Source organism: Saimiri boliviensis, chromosome 8, assembly GCF_048565385.1.
Source record: "Saimiri boliviensis isolate mSaiBol1 chromosome 8, mSaiBol1.pri, whole genome shotgun sequence".
NCBI lineage: Eukaryota > Metazoa > Chordata > Mammalia > Primates > Cebidae > Saimiri > Saimiri boliviensis.
The window spans coordinates 60,651,548-60,660,449 of record NC_133456.1 but is presented as its reverse complement, the minus strand read 5'-3'; positions in this window follow the sequence as shown (position 1 = coordinate 60,660,449).

The window sequence follows — 8,902 nt, the reverse complement described above, 5'->3', positions numbered from 1 at the left end:
CTAAATTAGGATGAAGTTCTAGAATCAGAGTTACTAAGGTCTGCAAAAACAAACAAACAATCATAACTACTTGCAGATGTTGGGTGCAAAACTATTAGAAAGCCAGGATCATTGTGCCAACTCAGAGGTGCTTAAGTGGTGCCTTTTATTGGCAGTGTCACAAAATGGGAACAAAACTCTGTGGGATTTACCTCTGTGTGACCACAGACAAATGGCCATTGTCACAAAGAGAAATAAGGATTAAAGAAAGGCTTAGTAAGATGGTTGATGGGAGACAGACTCTCCCTGGGTGCTCTGGTAGTATACTAATGTGACTTGTACCCAAACCCCACCCTCTCAGTACACGGGATTCAAATTCATGTCTTAGCAAAAAGGCTGATTATTTAACATCATTAGGTTTTGGGAAGGTTCTCAAAAGGTCACTCCCCTCAGCCTGTCTTACCAGGAAATCTCTCTTCAGTGTTACCTGTCAAGTCTGTTATTTCTTCTGGGAGACACCATTTTCTTCCATCTTCTGGATGGTTTCAAGTTCTCTCGGTGTGTGAATTTAACAGGCACTGTAGGGTGTTACAATATCTGTTCCTCACTATCTGTGTGTTGTTCATTTTCAGACAATCCAATTGCAGAGCTTGCTTTGGCGTCTTTGATAATGGAGTTGGATCCAGGGCAAAAAAGCAGGGCCAGCAGTTAGTGAGAAAATAAGTGAGAGTCAAGGAGAAGCCTCCAAGAAAACGTTTCTGGCTGCTTTGCTAATGCTTGGATTGATTTGATGCAGAGATATTCTTGGAGAGTTTTGATTGTTAATGTGCCTCATTCTACAGTCTCCATGTAGGAGGTGAGTACTTCTCTAGCATAGGATCCTCTAAAGGTTCCCAGGGGTGGCATCAATGGTAACCTAGCCTCTTGCCCCACACAATATGTTGACTAGAACGTCTCTGACTCAAACTCCAATTGTGCCACTGAAAATGCCAGAAACTATTCTGGGGCTGTAACAATAGCTTCTGTGCCACCTGATTCTATTCCAACATAAGAATAGTACAGAAGCGTATCAGAACCTGTAGTTTTATAGGTAACATTTGTAAAAAAATATGAAAAGGAAACAGTCAAACATTATATTTAGCTTTGAAAGCTGTGAGCTGAGACCCTTGTACTGAAAACCAATTGGTTTAAATTCTAATTTTATCTCTGTTGTGAATTATAGCCTTGGAAGTGTTACTTAACTCCACTGGGCTTTAGTTTCCTCAACGTAAAAATCAATGTGTTAGCGGGACTGGGTTCAAACATCCTCTCAGCTCAAATATTCTATGATATCTCAGCAAACTGGGGAAAGTCAGACTTCCTATCAGAAATATTGCATTCATAATGTTAGTTAACCTGCCTCACAAACCAGTTGATCAATCACAGAAACACTGCTGCAAGACAAAAAACATGGGAGAGGTAATTTTGACTATGTGGGGTTGATGTAGGATTGAATCAACAAGTACCTTGTGAAAAACACATTAGAGAAACAGTTTATTTAAGCCAGTAAAACCTACTAATGCCTATCAAAAAATGATTGGCATGACCCTCTCTGAGAGGGGGAGATTTATGGTTACCACCATGAAAAGCTTACAATGATGTTCTTTGAGATCCAGAGAGAGGACAGTATTTATGAACATGCTGTATGTAAAAATTATAAGTTATTCATTGTCTCAGTTTGGGCTCCCCAAAAGCAGATTCTAGACCCTAAGACTAGGATTTGAATGCTGGCAGTTTATTTAGGATGTGATACCAGGATACGGAAGAGAGGGAGTGAGAAGAGCAAGACAGGAAACAGAGAAAAACCGGAGGAAACACCAGTAAGTGGGAGTCACAATAGGAAGCTAGCACTCAGTCTCCCCGGGAAGATTCTGAAGAATTGTGTAAGAATGGAACTCATAATTGACTCACCGGAGGACAGGAAGCATTTGGATATTTCTTTTCTGAACCTCATTCCCCTTTGGTTGAAGGTTGGTCCGGGGGACATCATCCCACCTGTAATTCTACGTTGTGCCTATCTATCTGCCACCTTGCTCTTCCTGATACTCTCTCATGGCTTCAGAGGAAGCGAAATGGAGAGAGCTTTGGCATATGCTTCTTGTGGGACATCTGCAAGAAGACAGAACTGTCTACTACAGTGGCCTTGAAATCAGGTGGGCAAAGCAGACCTGGCTTGGTGCGTCCCAAGTGCCACACTTATTTGAGTCAGATACAGTGCATTTACATCTTAATTCAGCTAATGGGAGACAAGTATTGTGGAAAATATTGTGTAAACCTATATTGCTAGTTAAGACACTGACTAAAAAAAAATGATCTATAATACCAAATAAAAATATCTGTCAAGGAAGTTGGCTTGGAGAAGTGAAGTGGAAGATGCCCATGGCAGGATAGAAACCCCTGTTCTGGGCACTGGGGCCAATAGCAGGGAACATTATTCCAGGCCTCTGTTCTGTTTTTATGTCATAACTACATCATCATTAAGAGGACTGGAGAAACGTCAGGCAGCACCAAATAGCTAACTACTGACCTTTTCACCTCTTCCTTCTAATCCTTATATTTTTCCCTCTGGATTTACATAACTTGAAAAGAGGGAGAAACAAAAAACATACTTAGAAAGGCCATAAGCCTCATTCTTGGTATATCTTTATTAGTCTTGGGCAAATGTACCTTCTAAAGAAAAACTTAAAAGAGCCCCAGTTTGGACTTTGATATTCCAACTCCCAAACCTTTAGAGGGGGATGGAGACCATTTTATTCAATCGGATAAAAAAATAAAAACCTCATGATTTTGTTGGCTCATCAAAGCTTTTTTGACCCAAGAAACAGAGTCCCAACCAAGTTACAGTTAAACGGATGGCATTTATTTTAATGATACAACATAGACATTCATCCACTCAAACAAAGCACATGGACTTCACAAGAAATGAAATAAGAAATGGAAAATGTGGTAATCAATGTTCCTTATTTCGGGTTGTCTCTGTTTCTTCCCCCACTTTCTCTCACTATTCTTCTATTGATGCTTATTCCAGGGCCCCAGATAATCTTCACCCAAAACCTGCCAGCTCTAGTAACTCTTAAAAAAATTGATACTTTCAGGGTCCACATGATAATTTGATACATTCATTTAATCAAATCAGGGTAATTCTAGTAACGCTTTTCAACCAAGATTTCCTATGTTTCTTGATGACCCAAGTTTTCAAGAAAGGAAACCATTGGATCCATTCCAATACACACAAGATCATGTAAGCCACAAATTGTCAGAAACTATACAGGTGGGTCAAGTTCCCACCCTTTGTTCAAAGCTGTTGCAAGGGGCAGGGAGGAGACCACAACATACCCAGTATGGCTGTGGGCAGGGAGGATCCCTACAGAAGAAGATGTGTGTAAAGTTAGCAGCAAATCCTTATCTAGGACTTTCAGAATAGCCTGTTAGAAACCAGATAACACATGCTCACAAGCATCCTGCTTGTAACCAGAATTATACTACTTAGGAAGAATTACGTTACTTAATATTCTTATGAAGAATATTAGGTGTTATTACTCAAATTCTTGTGAAGAATTATATTATTTAATTCTCTATGCTAGAATCACATAGAGGTTCCTGGAGGGTGGTGCACCCAGGGAGGGCATGGAAGCTCTGTGTCCCTTCCCCCACCTTCACTCTATGTATCTCTTCATTGGTATTGTCAATGGCTGACTAAAGATGCCAGATGCCAGTTCTCCTCAGAAAGAAGATCCAAAGTTACAGGTGACTGATCATAGTCTGAGTGAAAAGCTGAGAGAAGAGGGTTGGTACCTGTGAGAGAACCCACAGGAAGAGGCTTGGACACAAAAAAAGAAGGCACCAAGAGCCTGGCAGAGATTGATCCTGAGAAACTTGGAGTCCTATGAAAAAAGGTAGGTGGGGTGTTTCTTTGCTCCCTTACCTCTGCAACAGATTGTCAACAGCTGTGTTGTCAGAGAAACTCTCTGAACTCATGTGTACTGCTGTACACAGCAATTTTGGAACTTCTGGAGGAGATAGCACCAGACGGCCAGCTGTCAAAGGTTCTTTCATTCTCCCCTCAAACCTGAACTGGGGTGGCAGGTGAGATAGTGGTTATGCACCTGTTGTGGGCCACTATCCTGCTCAGGGAACCTTGGCCCCTGTGTCTCTGTATCACTAGATGCCCTGCAAACATTTCCCAGAACCCGCTCTGACTGTGGCCCCTGGAGAAATGTAGAATCCCTAGAGATCTAGCCTTTAGCATAAGCCGCCCCTAGAGCAAGGGTAATTACAGCCCATCAAAGCACTCCTTGGGATGAAGGAAACCAGACTGCACACCCTCCCCTGCTCAAGAGCATGCTGCTTGTGATCAGAAGGTAATAAGTAAACCTGGGGCAGCATAGATGCAGGTGCAATGCTGATCTCTGAAGTGAGAACTATGGTTTCACATCAGTGAAGAGGTGGCACTGGCAGCCAGGAACAGAGCTGAAGAAAGGGCCTTCTGACCTTGTTCACTGCTGCTGATACAACCGTGACTTTTCCTGCACAGGTGCCCTTGGAGAAAGCCTTTTCAGTGCTATTTGGGACAGTTGCACCCCAAATAACATGTACCCACCAGCAGAGCCTTCTATCAAAAGTGGGGCTCATTTTCTTCTTCCTATGCAGATTGGCAGTGTTCCTGTAGTAGAGTAGGAACCAGCCTTAGGGATGTCTGTCTGGGGCTTAGAAGAGGTTCTTCCCCAAGGCTGTTTAGGTATTAGCCATGAGACAGGCATTTTCTGTGAACTCCAATTACATTATAGCCTAGAGATAAAGGACAGCGTCTATCTGAACTAAAGGTCATGATCCCTGGGACAGGGGGGTAAGAGGGAAGTGGAATGTGTTCCTGCCTACCCAGAACAAAGGTCCATTGCAACTCTCTACCTGGCTTTCTCATCTTCTGTGGAGGTCTAAACACATTTTATGATGAGCTCCTGCTGCCACCTTCATTAGGGCAGGTGCTTCCCTCATCATCAGATATCTAAGAATGAGCTGGCTCTTACTTGTAAATGCTACCTACTGGACTGGAGACTAAACTACATCACCAAATAAAAAAACCTACTGACAGAAGGACATGATGCTGGGGAATGAAATAAGCTTCCCGAGACCTCCTCACTCCCAGCCTCTCAGAAGACAGTGAGTTGGTTCATATGCCAAATGCATTGCTAAAACAATCAGTATTTGAGAAGGCATTGCACAAAAACCATCTATAATCAAGGAAGTAGTACAGAGCCTTGGATACTTGAAAGCACCCAGAATCAAAGTGAAATCATTATACACAACAAACATTAAAGTCACATCCTTGAGGGAAAAGGACTAAATAATTAAAAGTTCTCATTCAAAGTAAGCAAACTCAAAAACAAGAAGTGACATCTCCACCAGATGAAAAGAATACAGTGTAAGAACTCTGGCAGTACAAAAAGTATTTCAACACTGAAAAGAGATCACACTAGCTTTCTAGCAATGGATCCTAACTAAAATGAAAATTCTGAATGGCATGTAAAGAATTCAAAATATAGATTGCAAAGAAGCTCAGTGAGACCCAAGAGAAAGTTGAAAGCCAACACAAAGAAATCAGAAAAACAATTCAAGATATGAATGAAAACTTACTAAAATATTAATTTTTTAAAATAAAACCAAATAGAACTTCTGGAGATGAAGAATTTGTGGAAGGAATTATAAAGCATAGTTGAAAGTTTTAGCAATAGACTAGACCAAGCAGAAGAAAGAATTTCAGAGCTGAAGACAAGATCTTCAAATTAACCTAGTCAGGCAAAAATAAAGAAAAAGGAATTTATAAAATATTAACAAAACTTTCAAGAAATATGTGTTATGTAAAGCAGCCAAACCTATGAGATATAGGCATTATGAGGGAGAAGAAGAGAAAGTAAAAACCTGAAAAACATATTCGATGGAATAATTTGGGAAAACTTCCCAGGTCTAGCTAGAGAATTAGATATCCAGATATAAGAAGCTCAAGGAGTGCCTGAGAGATTCTCTGCAAGATGAATTTCATCGAAGTATATAGTTATCAGAGTAACTAAAGCCAATGTAAATGAACACATCCTAAAAGCAGCTAGTGAGAAGTATCAAGTCACCTGTAAAGGAAATTGCATTAGACTAACAGCAAACTTCTCAGCAGAAATCTTACAAGCCAGAAGGAACTGGGGTCATATTTTCAGTGTGCTTAAACAAAAGACCTGGCAGCCAAGAATTTCGTATCCTGCTATACTAAGCTTCATAAGTGAGAGAGAAATAAAGTCTTCCTCAGAGAAGCAAACATCACCACTAGACTGGCCCTACAAGAAATGTTCAAAGGAGTTCTAAACATAAAACCAAAAGAATGATACTCACCGTCATAATAGCACATGTAAGTAAAATGGTCACAGATTTTAAAAAGTAGTTACATAATTGAGACTACAAAGCAACTTGGTAGCATTATGACAAAAACACAACCTCATGTATTAATATTAACTTTGAACATGAATGAGCTAAATGCTCTGCTCAAAAGATATAGACTGGCAAATTGGATAAAATTACAAGTTCCAACAATTCACTGGTCAAGAGACCCAACCTACTGTGTAAAGACACCCATAGACACAAGGTAAAAGGGTAAACAACAACAACAACAACCACAACAACACAAAAACAGAAAACAGAAATGAGAAGGAGTAGCTATAGTAATATCAGACAAAACACACTTTAAATCAAAATAGTTTAAAAAAGCCATAGAATATCTTTATATAATGATAAAGTGTTTATTCAATAAGAAGATATAATTAAATGTATATATACCCAATGCTGGAGGACCTACATTTACAAAAAAACTTACTAGACCTAAGAAAGGAGATAGGAAGACAATAACGGGGGAAGGGACTTCAACACTTCACTGACAGCACTAGACAGATAATTGAGGCAGAAAATGAAGGAATTAAAAAGGCCAAAACATACAAAGAAACTCCGTATTTAAACTGGATTTGAGACCAAATGGCCTACTAGACATTTACTAAACAATCTACTTAACAACTGCAGGATTTACATTTTTCTCATCTGCACATGGAACATTCTGCAAAATAGACCATATGCTTGTACATAAAGAAAGACACAATACATAAAAAAATGAAATCATATCAAATATCTTCTCAGACCATAGTGGAATGAAATTAGAAATCAATACCAAGAAGAATGCTCAAAACTATACAAAACATGGAGATTAAACAACTTGCTGCTGACTTATCTTAAGGAAATTGCTGAAATTATGGCAGATATTTTAAAAATTTGAAACAAATGAAAATAGAGACACAACATATCAAAGCCTCGGGGATACAGCAAAACTAGTGCTAAGTGAAATGCTTACAACATTAAATGCCTACATAAAAGATAGAAAGATCTCAAATTAACAACCTACTGTCACATCTCAAGGAGCTAGGAAAACAAGAACAAATGAAAACCAAAGCTAACTAAAGAAATAAAAAAAGATTAGAGAGATGGAGATCAAAACTTATACAAAGGATTAAGTAAACAATAAGTTGCTTATTTGATAATACAAACAAAATTGATACAAAGCAAGCTAGACTAACCAAGAAAAAAGAAAGAAAATTCAAATAAACACCATCAGAAATTATAAAGATAACATTACAATGGATTTCACAGAGATACAAAAGTTTATTACAGACTCTATAGGCACAAACTGGAAAACATAGAGGAGAAGGATAAATTCTTGAAAATATAAAACCTTCCGAAATTGAGCCAGGAAAAAATAATAGAAATCCTGACCATACCAATAATGAATAATGAAACTGAATCAGTCATAAAAACAGATACCTCCCAAAGTCCCAGGACCAGATGAATTAACAGCCAAATGTTACCAGATCACAAAAAAAGCTGGTATCGATCTCGCTGAAATGACTCCAAAAAATTCAGGAGGACGGATTCCTTTCTAAGTCATTCTATGAAACTGCTGTTACCCTGATACCAAAATCAGGCACGGACACAGCAAAAAAGATGATGGGCCAATATTCTTGATGAACATAGATGCAAAAGTCCTCAAGAAAATATTACCAAACCAAATCCAACAGCATATCAAAAGATGCCACATCATGATCAAGTGGGTTTTGTTCCAGAGATGGAAGGATAGTTTAACATATGCAGATCAACAAATGTGATTTACCACATAAATAGAATTAAAACAAAAGCCATATGATCATCTCAATAGATGAAGAAAAAGCACTTGATAAAATCCAATGTCTCTTTATAATAAAATCCCTTAACAAACCATGCTTCTAAGGAACTTGTCTCAAAGTAATAAAAGCTATCTATGACAAATCCACAGCCAAAATTATAGTGAATAGGGAAAACTTGAAAGCCTTCTCCCTAAGAATTGGAATAAGACAAGGTTGTCTACTTTCACCACTGTTATTCAACATAGTGTTGGAAGTACTAGAGAAAAGGGACAAGAGAAAGAGATAAAAGTCAACATGCTCAACATCACTGATCATCAGAGAAATGCAAATCAAAAACCACAATGAGATACCATTCACACTTGTCAGAATGGCTACTATCAAAAAGTCAAAAAATACATATAAAAGAAAAAAAGGTACTGGAGAGGATGCGGAGGAGAGGGAATGCTTATACACTGTTGGTGAGAAGGTAAATTAGTACAACCTTTATGGAAAATCGTATGGAAATTTCTCAAATAATTAAAAATGGAGCTACCATTCAACCCAGAAATCTCACTACTGGATATCTAAAGGCATATAAATTGCTAAAGGAATATAAATTGCTATGTCCAAAAGCCCCCTGCATTTGTATGTTTATTACAGCACTATTCACCATAGTAAAGTATGCAATCAACCTAAGT